Below are 9,061 nucleotides of genomic sequence, written 5' to 3'. Positions count from 1 at the left end.
GCATTCAGGAACCTTCGAGAATATGACGTGTTACCAGCGTCACGTGACCCCCGCTGTCGTAACAATATGCAAGAATCGTGAATACTCAGTGATTGCAACTAACTAGTCTCACTAATATAATGGCCAGGTGGTTAGGACGCTTGACTCGTATTTTGAGGGTCGCAGGTTCGAATCCCCGTCCCACCAAACATGCTCGTGGGGGCGTTATAATGCGACAGTCAATCCCACTATTCGCTGGTAAAAGATTTGGCGGTGGGTGGTGATAGCTGCCTTCCCTCTAGTCTTTCACTGCTAAATTAGGAACGGCTATTGCAGATAACCCTCGTGTAGCTTTGCACGAAATTCAAAACAAACCAGTAATATAATACATTATTTAAGAAAATACAAAAGAAAAGTGAATCAGTTGTGCCATACACTAGTATTTTGTACTAGATTTAAACAGAGCAGTACATTTGATTTTGTGTTACCAGAAGTTTCTCAGTGTATGATTATAAAATATTGTTCCAAATGTCCTTTATTACTCCCCAAGATGCAGTAAAAGGTTTTGGGGATGACATTTGACCCCAGTTTCCGAATAAGCCAATATATCTTGAATAATATTCATATCAAGACTTGCAGCCCACACTTGCATTGGTCTCCCAGCATGGTTTACTGTGGTTGTTATACATTGACCGTGATACTATTCTCCTATGCCTTTGAACAACCTACTGTTGATTATTACCAATCAATTTTGATTCTTCTGCAAACAACACCTTTCTCATTCGCACCAATTTTTTAAGCATGATGTTCGTTTCAGCCTTTTGGTTATCTCGCTTAAGCAGTTGTTTTTCCATTGAGGTCAGATTGCACTAATATGTATCCCACTGTTCTGGGGGTAACACATTCACACCTGTACTTACGACTAGATCATTGGTAACATATCTAATGGATTGGTGTGTATCAAGTAAAGAACATATCCCGAGTTAGTTAACATCATCCTAGAAAACTTGGACTTTTTGAACAATCACTTCTATTATTAAAAGTGTCAGTTTCACATACCCTCTTCAGAGTATTGTATACAGCTTTTACAAAAACATAAAACTTAACCTCAATATATCATATAGAACAGCTTCCACCAGCCAAACGATTGATTTCTACGTTTTTGTCATGTGGTATTTCTGTCCTTGGAGCCATGAGTACGTTCATCACACTGATGCTGGAAATGCATTCAATACAATCGTAGCAGGTATTTAAATTCACCAGGAGTTCACTAAAAACTTCAGGAGACAAACCGGGAAACTTCAGAAATATTATACTTCTCTTCGTCCTACATGTGGTAAAAGAGAAAGGCTAGACATGGAAGATCATAAGTTTTGGATAGATATTGAAGAGATTATTATTTACCAGCGGGGTATTAATTTTAGTTGCGAGGGATAGGTGAGGAAACCCGGAGAAAACTCGTGCTTCTTGAAGTTGGTGTTAGGAGGTAACCAAGGCTGTGACGTCAGGAATCATTTCCAAGTAGGCCTAAAAGTTCTAGAAATATACTTAGAATGTAGACAATAGAATAGTTATAGCCAAAATAGGCATAAAACTGAAAACGAATTGAGGCTTAGAGGGATTTATGATTATAAATAATTATGTATATCTATACAGAAAGAAACAGCCTTTCCAGGGCGAGGATCTATAAATCCTATGCTCAGACTAATTGTGCTTTGGGAGAAACGAGAGTACCCCGAGAAAATCCACTTTCAGAGCGTCGAATTAATAGGCCGTGCCGGAAGAATCTGAAATGGAGAAAAACTAGGATCAGTCGACATGTATGAGTAACAGAAACAATCATTTTAAAATAAAGTGGATAGATAAAGTTCAAGCTGGTGAAGAAACTCGGTCGTTTTCGTCATCAGTATCACTGGTTGAAGGCCCCCCCCCAGTGGCATATCTGCGGGCTTATACCGTTAGTTACCAGGTTTTGATACCCGTGGTGGGCAGAGCACAGATAGCCCTTTGTGTAGCATTGCGCTTAAATAGTAAATAACTACATACAAATAAAAACTGTGTACTACATAAAATATCCTCAGATTCACATCATCTAAAAACTACATTATACAAAAACAATTTATAACAATTGTAGTATTTTTAAGTAAGGAGGTAAGAAATAAACCTCAATAACCAGAGGAACAGTTAGATCTATCTGGGAGTGAGCCACTGATGTTTGAAGACTGAATCGCTTCAGTGTAGGAATTGGTGCATATTGGAGATAAATTAAAAAAAAAGGAGAAGAAACAAAGAGGTTGTAAATACCAACACAATAAAATTATTATGTTTATATGACCGTCTGTTTTATTTCTTTTGCATATGCATACTTGACAAGAAGGTAACATAGAGTACCAAACTGATGCCATCTGTTTTACAGTTTCCTAAGAAAATATTTAAACCTATGTTTGATAATATTCCTAAATTATTAAACTCATGCTTAGGTTATATACTATATAATATTTTAAACAGCATTAATAATGTTCTAGGAATCCTAGCCATTGCCAACAGTGTGCCAGCTACAAACATTCCAGACTCTCTAGTTATTACTATTAACTATTTCAACTGCAGAAACATTTCATTCTTAATTGCCTTGCGCCACAGAAATACTGTATCACTTTACTAGCTAGTTTGGAAAGCAAAGGATACAGTTGATTTTCGTTTTACAATCACCATAACTGCTGAAAATTCCCAGCCACAATTATTTGGAGGTCGATGTCACCACATGCACCTGAGCAAGTCACTTACTCATGTATTAACTCCTCTTCTTTTGGGTAATTGTGAACAACTATGGAAGGTTCAGCGTCACCCTCATTCTTCCTCTTATAGTTTGGAGTAGTGTTGTCTGAAGTATTGATTCATTCACTCTCTACTTTCCAGTTAATTCAGTACTTCAGAAACTCATCAGCAAAGCATGATTTTAACTTATTAACATGTTCTATGCACTTTCTCATGCTATGAGTCAACTAAAGTTTGTAGTTTGAGAAACTGAAGCAGAATAAAAGGTCCATTTGAGTCATATATGAGAAATTTACTGCTTACATATACCAGAGACACATCCAGTCTTCTTGTTTGAAATCATGTTTTTTACCATCTTGTAACACTCAGCTTTTCCCATCTGTTGACATGCAAGCTCATGCACATCTAGCTATGTGGGTCTCAGTAACTCCACATATTTTGCCTACTCGCTGGCAGATCCACAGTTGAAGGGTGGTCCGTGTACGATTTCTACTGGAAACACAACTTCTTTTCAAAACCTTAATAAGTTTGGAGAGCAGCTGGTAGACTATTGCTCTGTTACAGGTGATCATCCATGCCTGTTTTATCTCAGCTCACAAACTTTGAAATCATATACTTCATTGATTGAGTGATCTGCTCAGCACATCGAGGGCTTATTAGGCTGGTTTAGACATAAAAACACAGTAGTGATTAGAATAATATTTATATAAGCCATTTGCTACAATAACATCATTGGCAGTGGATATGGCAAACATAGTGTGGTTGAAATACTATTCTTATACACTCTTCTAAATATCTAAAATCCACAAAGAACTAGGTAAAAAAATGTAGAGTTGGAAAATATAATAGGCCTAATATTGATATTTTATGACATGTATAATTAATTAATCATGCTTCACCAGTTTGGAAAAAAACGTTCACACCCTAACAGTTGTTGTTGTAACAAATGGCTTTTATAAATACTGTTCCGACCACTACTGTGGTTGCTGTGTCCCAGCCGGCTTGATGAGCTCTGGATTGAACAAAACATATCATCGGCGAACATAGTGTGGTTGAAATATTATTGTTATACAAACACAACAACTTTGTGACTGGAGAGTATAATAAAACAATAACCGATCGTGCAAGGTTACCAATAGGAATCATTAATGTTGGAGTTAAATGAAACTGGCATGAATTTAAAAAAATAAAACTACTTTAACAGAAAGAGTATAAGTTCAAATGAAACTAGCTGGAGCTAATATAAATATATATATATATATATATATATATACACGTTAATGGAAATAAATTTAGACTATACAAATAATCTGAAACGTTATAATATTGAAGCAAGAACAAAATACACATGGACAGCAGCTGGACCATTATCACTAACAAAAAGAGACAAGGACAAGACTCCTAAGCATGTCCTGGCTCTTTGGTGTTGAAAAGCGAATCCACATTTCCTCTAGTCAACCAATCATAAAACTAGATCGTTAGGATTCAGAAATATCTGTGCTCTATATGAAAGTTGTAAAATAAAACTGAATACAGTACAGTTACCCCTTGAAGTAAAATATGGTATTCTCTGCTCTAACACTTGTCCTAACATAATTTATTCTGATTTGAACTCGAATTATGGGAAAATGAAAAAGATTTTCGCTGGATATTAATACAAATTATAAGAGAGCTGGATATTACACCAAACAACAAAAAATGTTAGAATGCATTGAATCATCTGTTTGGTACCTTCTCAGTCAATGATGCTTTCAGAAGTAATCCTAATAATAACCCAGGAGGTTCGAACAGCTTAGGAGGTTAGGATTAGACCTATATCCATGCAGTAGGCTACAACTGCAAAATAATCTTCATAAGTGTAAAAGCTAATTCTAAACGTTAAAATCAATACGATTTAATAAAACTAAGTACAAAAAAAGGAGACCTATACTTAAAATAGTTGTTTACTTCTGAGAATCATACACAAGTTACCAATGTATGAATTATATCCTAACTATAGTCTTGGTCAAAATGTTGGCATATTTTGTAACAAATAAGATCATTATTCTTAAGCTGGAATATAAATACACTTAGTGCTGTCCAACTGAGAAATGCATGTTATATTATACATCTTCATATGTAATACATATAATGAAACAGGTTCTATGGGCATCATGAACGATTTATTAGAACATCAAACAATTTTATCAGACACCTGTAGAAAGATTTGTAATTCAGCATTTCATCTATCACAACAAAACCTTACCGAAACATACATAATGACACAATATAACATCAAATTATTATAAACAGCGTCTGTAACTTTATATAGTTCGTATCAAACATTCAGTACTTGGTTGGTTCTGCTCTAATAACTTCCACAAGGCGACGTGGCATGCTGTCGATGATGTTATTGATGCAATCCATGGTGATTTCATCCAAACGTGTCACTATAAGGTGTTGCAACTTAGCCACAGTAGCTAGTTTAGGGTAGTGGTTAGCAATTTTTCAGTTCATTTCTGCCCAACAGTTCTCAATAGGATTACAGTATGGAGACTTTGCTGGCTATGGCAATCTTGCAATGACCTCCTGGTCGAGATAAACCTGTACAATACGTGCACTATGGGCAGTGACATTGTCATCCTGGAACACAACGTTATTGTCAAACTTTGCCCTAGCATATGGCAGAAATATAGTCTCCATGTGATGCCTGTAAGAGGCACCATTGACGTTTCCTTAGAGGATATGAAGAGCAGTTTTTCCACCATGATGAATAACTGCCCAAACATGTACTGCACCACCTCCTGTGTGTTCCCTGTGGGATAGACAGCCTTAATCTCCTCATTTGTGCTCAAGCAAACGACGAACACGAATCGTAACATCAGGTTTATCAAGCTGGAAACAGGATTCATCTGAAAAGATGATGTTAAGTTTTTATAGGGACCAGATCGTTTATAGTAGGTGTCTATGACTTGTTGGTGATAAATTTCATCAACAAACAGACAGCACATAATCTACTTGTTTTTAAATAAAATATCCAAAACAACTCCAACGTATGTATAGAAATTCGTTACATTATTGGTTATCATAGTTGTATCCAGAGCTTTAAATAATTGTCTCCTTTTTTCGTCAAAGTCTACACATGCTGGTTCAACTACTTTAGAACACCCTTTGACAAGACAAATTCTTCTTCTTTATCTCTGTTGTTACAATACAAATGGTGAAACTCACTTTAGAAATTACCCATTATGGCTAGACTCACATGCAAGCTAACTTCACTTTTCTTTCATTAATTTACTTACTTCCTCTCTGGAAAAATCTGGAAATATTTAGCCCTCTTGTAACAACAATATTACATATAACGAGACAAACTTAGAAGCTTCGAGTAAGATGACGTCAACAATATTATAAAAGCCTAGTACAACAATTTAACTGCATACACAACGTATCACTCGTACAGAATTACGTAACGAAACTTGTAATAACTATCGCTTTTAAAATAATTAACGTTTAACAATTTTGTTATGAAAACTAAATAATCATTAAATAAACTAAATAATAACTCTTAAACTGAACAGTGTTGTACATCTAACAGATGTCATGTCGCCAATGTCCTCACTACACGTTGACATGCTGTTTTGCCCAAGTAATACAGTGACGGCGTTGAATTCTGGTTAATATCGGTTTGCGGATAGCCCTTCTTGCAAAATAACCTTAGTTTGTTCAGTCTCTATTCATTGTTCTTCTGGATATCTTGGAATGAATGTGTTCATGACATTCCTATCGTAAGGTGTTGTAAGACTTCTTTCGACCTTGACGTGTTAATCTGATCAAAACATGGTCATCTCGGGCAGTAATATTTCGACGTCTACTAGTAAAATTTCTTGGAACAGCATTTTTTGTAGTCGGATTCTTCATTTAATCTCTTGAGGTTTTTAAAGAAGAATAAGAGTGTATAATAGTACTTAAATTACATAAAGTCACCCGTATACGTTTCCCACGACGCGTTTCATTCAATATAGAGCTCACCAGAGACACAACTAACTTGAATAATACAGCGCTATCTATCTCACCACGATCAAATTGCGAGGGTTTGAATGGCTATTAAATCTATAACAGACAATAAATATACTTTCATAGTCTTATATAAAGGAGACGTAGATTAAAGCTCGTTTACCCACGATTTAGTCCGCAATGTACTGAAGCTATTTGTCCCGGTTTGATATGTTTACACACTGATGCATTCAGGTGTTAATATAATGATCGGTGATAGACATAATATAACAACTGAATTATTCGTAGTAGGACACAAGAAACTAAACAAACTACTTAAATTCCACAACTATATGAAACCTACTTTATTTATTTGCTAGTCTGTTGCAGTGAGAGTAGCGAATCAAAGAATAGACGAGGCCTCCACGTCATATTTTATTCACTGAAATTCACGTTTTAGAAAAGAAATAAACAAATAAACACAGTAGTAGTCTGAACACTGTTTGTATGTGCCATTTGTTACCATAAAAATATCTTATGTAAATAGTGTTCCGATTACTACTTTGTGTGTGTTCCAGCCGGTCTGATGAGCTCTGTATTTAGTGAAACACATCGTCGGCATTGAATATGGCAGACACAGTGTGGTTAAAATACTATTATTCATTCCTCTTCCTGAGAAGCCCTAAGGGACTGAATAAAGATAGTAGTGTTGAAAATATAATAGGCCTAATACTAATGTATTATAACAAATATAATTAATTATTATCATGCGTCCCTATCTTAGAAACTACTTTCACACCACAACAGTTTTCGTTACTAGAAAATTGTACAACTTCTTACACCCACCAATAAATAGATTACTAATCATAAAAGACCTCTCCCCCATTTATTTTTTCGATGTCATAGAAGCCTGCTTCTCAGTGGCTGAGTTGTAAGTCTGAAAGCTTATAACGCTAAACACCGTTACACAAAAACAAACAAAAGTTATAGAAGCCATTTATCAAGCACTAATCTGTCAAATTATTATTTGTTAAAACATAAGTCTTTGTATAAACTTAGCTAAAGCCACGAAGGAAAACTGATATGTCTTTTTAATATGAGTAAGTTAATCTTTCAGATCTTTGCTCAGATATTGGGTGCGCTTTTCAGAAATGTTTCAGAGAGGTACTACCAGGAGCGTAGCAAGCACTGTAAAGAAAGGATATGTAGACAGTTTCTTCCATTCAAAGCATTTAAGTGATTTATCTAAGTTTAAATAAAACTTGTAAAACGAAAGTATTCAAAACTGACGAGAGCAAAAACAAAGAGAAGCTTAGCACACATCAGAGTAATAAGCTGATGAGTTGTAATCGAACTTTTAGAATTTCTAGAGTTTGCAGTGCTATCAGTAATTTTTACATTTATACATGTTTATACACATACGTAAAAGGTAGAAGTCTTAAAACACGAAGCCTTGAATCTAATAAATGTTCAGTATTCAGTCTAATAAATAAATTTATATAACATACACTTGACCTTTAATATTTAGCTACAGAGGATTGTGACTGTTGTAAATCTGACAATCTTATTAAGAATTCGCTACAAGATAAAAATAACATAGTTTTTCAAGCCAGGTAGCAGTAGCCAATTGTTATTACTCAGATCATTATGAATTTTACATTTTTACATATTTGTGGTATTTTCAGTTAAAAACCAATTTCCTTACAAATATTATATAATTTTCAGCAATAACAACAGAGTTGACTCAGAAAGTTTATGAAATTTCTTGCGACTGAGATATTTCGACTGAATGTTCTTTTGGGTGTAAGAATAAATAGGCTGGACAGTTTTCAGACAAATAAATAAAATTTTTATTCACACGAAAAGAGGAAATCCCAAATGCGACTACATAAAAATGAAGGCAGACAGTCCTTATTCTTCCTTAGTCAATGTAGTGTTGAAGATTTCCTTCCCTCGAGAATAAAGACTCCAACACCAAACACGAGCAGTAGAAAAAGCACATCTTTACTGGAAACAAATTAGGAAAGTGTGTCTGGATTTCAAACATCATCTCGCTTTCTTTGTCCAGTGGTCAGCATCATCTCGTGATAGCATTAGTTAGCTATCAGATTCAGCTGATGTCATAGTTCGGCCAGCATAGGATATTATAGTTTTGACTAGTTTATAACAAGATACACACTGAAATATCCTTGCGTGTAGAAGGCGTCATCTAATAAGAGAAAAAATGACTGAAGTGACTTGAAGAAGATAATTTTAGACACTCTGGACCACGTGTTGTCACCATGAAAGTCCTGAAATAATCAGTAATTTAGATAAACAAGAGGGGAATCCTCAA

Source organism: Limulus polyphemus, unplaced genomic scaffold, assembly GCF_000517525.1.
Source record: "Limulus polyphemus unplaced genomic scaffold, Limulus_polyphemus-2.1.2 Scaffold3833, whole genome shotgun sequence".
NCBI lineage: Eukaryota > Metazoa > Arthropoda > Merostomata > Xiphosura > Limulidae > Limulus > Limulus polyphemus.
Note: the sequence above shows the minus strand (reverse complement) of the source record.